Raw genomic sequence first — 4,404 nt, 5'->3', positions numbered from 1 at the left:
TGATTAGTACTTAAAGCTGGTTGGGGGGTGTGATTAGTACTTAAAAGTGCATTTTTATCATGGTTTTATATCATCATTTTGCACTTGAAGTATCAATAACTCCTTAACTAAAGCATGTTTTATAATAATATATCTAATAATATAAGATACCTTTAATTTATGGTAAATGTTCATTTTAAATGCAGGCCTATCACATAAATGAAAATATTGATTGATGACTTTAAGAACTTAAATTGCAAAGGCAAAGAGATGGTCAAACTTAGAAAAAAGATGTCGGTGCAATCCAAACCGGGTCATATATGGAGCTACAGATCTCAGATTTAGGTCCAATTTATATGGATGGAAAGGTAAGATATAGGCCTACAACTTTTATATGGAGCCCAAGATCTAAAAAGGCCATTTGCAAGTACAAATTGTAGCAACAACAAAGAAGCCCGAATCTGTCTTCCAGCCCGAGCACTGTTCGGTATTTTGGCCATATCTAGAGTTCTAAAAGTCCAAATGAGCTGAATTTTTTACACACGAAATCGGAGACAATTGCCTACAACATTCATGTTTTCACCTGGCTCCAATTTTGAAGTTATCAATGACGTTTTGGGCAGACAAGAGAAGATAAGGATTGTCACCAAGTCAAAAGTTGGTCACCCACTTATCAATTAGTCATCAAATCAATAGTTCCTAATTTTGGCCTATAAAAGGAGGCATTTGCCATGCATTTAGGCATCTTGGTGTCCAGATCAAGATCATGCTCTTCCTCTCTCTCTTTGTATTTTTTGTAATGTTTATGCTTTGCTTTTATTAATATCAAGTTTATGCCTTTCATTTTCTTTTCTTTACTTAGTTAACTTTTATGTTCTTATTTTGTTTATCTATTTTTTCTTTTTTTCATTATGTCTAGCTAAGTTAATTATGTCAAGGTGAAAAGGTTACACTAATGGTGTAAGAATAAGTATAATGTAAATTTAATATGGACTTTAATGTTTGATACTAACATGTTTTATATTTGTTATCTTGTTCACTCTTTAATACTTTGCTTGTTAAATAACTAATCTTGATTTATGTTGTATAACACTTGGTACAACAAATGCTTGGCACTTTCATAGTTCATACTGTATGGTATAACCGACACCTGAGCTATGAAAGGAACTTGATTTGTTGTGAACATAAGTTATAATCATGAATGCTTGATGAAATTTACAAGTATTAGCATTAATTGAATAAGATGACTAATGTAATCATGTTAACAATCTATTATTTGATTGGAACCTCCTTTATGTGTGGTTTCCAATTGAATAATAAGAGTTTATATTATACTTATTTAACATACCATTAGTGGAATCTCTAACCTTGACATTTGTTATTATCATTATTTAATTAATATTTCATCTCAAAGTTCTCATCATCATCATCTTCTTCTTCTTCTCTTTCATTATTATTATTATTATTACTACTACTACTAGTACTACTACTACTACTACTAATACTATTATTATTATTATTACTATTATTATTATTATTATTATTATTATAGTTATTGTTGTTATCGCTATTATTGTTGTTTATAATTGTTGTTTATAATTTGTACACTTAACCTCCCTATGGATTCGACCCCGGTCTTGCCGGGTTATTTATTACTTCGACACTCCTGCACTTGGGAGAAGACATCAATCTTTTGGTCGTGCCAAGTTTTTGGCGCTGTTGTCGGGGAGGTAAGTTCTTGTATAAATTATAGTATTTATTTTATTTTCTCTTTTCACTTTTCTTGTATATAACTTTGTTTCTTTTCTTTTGTTTCTTTTTATTTTGTTTTCTTCCTCCTTCTTTTGCTTTCTTCTTCTTTTTTTATTTTATTCCTACACGTGCATGAGAGTGTGGTCACGTACATCAAGTGGTAGACTTTGTTGGGTATCCTCATCATTTTCAGAAAATATGGCTGAAGAAGATAATCAATCACTTCATAATGAAAATAATGAGAATAACCGTGCTAGAACACTTAGAGACCACATGAATCCCACAAGAACAAGTGCACCATCATGCATAGTTTTTCCTGCCGATGTATCTCATTTTAATTTTAAACCAGGTATTATTCAACTTTTACCTTCATTTCATGGCTTAGAATTGGAAAATCCATACTTGCATTTAAGGGAATTTGAGGAGGTTTGCAACACATATAATAACTTAAATTGTAGCATGAACACCATCAGATTAAATCTTTTTCCTTTTTCATTAAAAGATAAAGCTAAAACATGGCTACAAAATTTAAGACCAGGATCCATTCGTGCTTGGGATGAAAAGCAACAACAATTTTTAAAGAAGTCTTTCCCATCTCATAGAACAAACTCTTTCAAGAGACAAATCTCCACTTTCACTCAAAAACCAAGATATACCTCCAGTCAATGTTGGGATCCCTATCGAGACTTGCTTAGTACTTGCCCTCATCATGGTTTTGAAACATGGCGATTGGTTTCACATTTCTATGACGGGTTAACACCTAAAGATAGGCAAATGGGTGAATTGATGTGTAATGAAATTTTTAAAGATAAAGACCCTGATGAAGCAATGGAGTACTTAGACTTGTTAGCTGAAAATGCTCAAAATTAGGACACCGCGGGTACTTATGAGGCACCGAGAATAACTCAACCTCACACATCTAGTGGAGGCATGTACAACCTTAGGGAAGATCATAACCTTCAAGCCAAGTTTGCATTTTTAGTTAGAAAAGTCGAGGCACTAGAATTGAAAAAGAGTGGCCAATTAAAATATGTTGAAAACATTGTGTGTCAAATCTGTGAAACAAATGAACACTCAACCAACGATTGTCCAACCTTGCCTTCTTTTAAGGAATGTCTCCATGAACAAGCCCATGCTTTAAACAGTTTCCAAAGGGCCAACCACAACCCATACTCCCAAACATACAACCCTGGTTGGAGAAATCACCCAAATTTCAGTTGGAAGAGTAAGAACAACAATGCACAAACTTCACAACCACCATTTCAAGCACACCATAATTTCCAAAATTCTCATGGATATGCACCTCCTTATGCTCCACCTCTTAGAAGAAATCTTGAGGAAACATTGCATGCATTTATTGAAAAGCAAGAGACAATCAATACTCAACTTGCTCAAAACATGATAGATTTTAAGATACTCTTGCTAAATTAACATCTGCTCTTAGTTTCCAAGAGAAAGGTAAGTTTCCATCTCAAACACAACAAAATCCCAAAGGGCAATACAATGCAAATGCAAGTAGTTCCGGAAGCCAACACATGGATCAAGTCAAATCAGTCACTACTCTGCGCAGTGGTAAGGTTATTGAAAAACCCTCTGTTGAACCTTATGAGAAAGATGATGAGTCAATCTCTGAGGGTAAGGAAGGGGTTGAATCTGAAAATTGCAAAGACACGACTGATTCACCGCCAACACTTCCATTTCCTCAAGCCATGACCAAACAAAGGAAAGTTAATCACAACTCTGAAATCTTTGAAAATTTCAAACAGGTAAGGATCAATATACCTTTGCTGGATGCTATTAAACAGGTTCCTTCCTATGCTAAATTTTTAAAAGATCTAGCCGAACAAGTAAGTATTATTCTTCAAAACAATAATGCTTTGAAATATAAAGACCCTGGTTGTCCTACAATTTCTTGCTTTATTGGAGAGCATAAAATTGAAAGAGCCTTACTTGATCTTGGTGCTAGTGTGAATTTACTTCCATATTCAGTTTTTCAGAGTCTCAATCTAGGTGAGTTAAAACCAACTTCTGTATCTCTTTTACTTGCCGATAGATCTATAAAAGTGCCTAGAGGAATAATTGAAGATGTGTTAGTACAAGTCGATAAATTCATTTATCCTGTGGATTTTATTGTCTTGGACACACAACCTGTTGAAGTATGTAATTCATTTCCTGTTATTTTAGGACGTCCATTTCTTGCAACTTCTAATGCATTGATTAATTGTAGGAATGGACTGATGAAGCTATCATTTGGAAACATGACATTGGAGATGAATATTTTCAACATTTGCAAGCAACCTAGAGATGATAATGATTTACAGGAAGTGGACTTTACTGAAAAATTAATTCATGATCAATTTCGAACCACTTCCAGTGGAATTGAGATTGATGAGTCTGATGATTTGGAAATGATTTATTTTCAGGAAGAATCAAAGACAAGTAATTGGAGGCCATAAATTGAGGAATTGCCACCACGATCAATTAAGTCCATACCTTCAAGTGTTCAACCACCAAAACCTGATTTGAAGCCGTTGCCATCCAATCTCAAATACTCATTTTTGGGAGAAAATGAAACTTTTTCGGTAATAATCTCTTCCAAACTTAATGCACATCAAGAAGGTAAGTTATTACAAACTCTGAAAATGCACAAAAATGCATTAGGATGGACCATAG

This window comes from Populus euphratica, unplaced genomic scaffold (assembly GCF_000495115.2).
Source record: "Populus euphratica unplaced genomic scaffold, PopEup_1.0 scaffold163.1, whole genome shotgun sequence".
In the NCBI taxonomy this organism is placed as follows: domain Eukaryota; kingdom Viridiplantae; phylum Streptophyta; class Magnoliopsida; order Malpighiales; family Salicaceae; genus Populus; species Populus euphratica.
The sequence above is the reverse complement of the archived record's forward strand: the minus strand, read 5'-3'. Positions refer to the sequence as shown.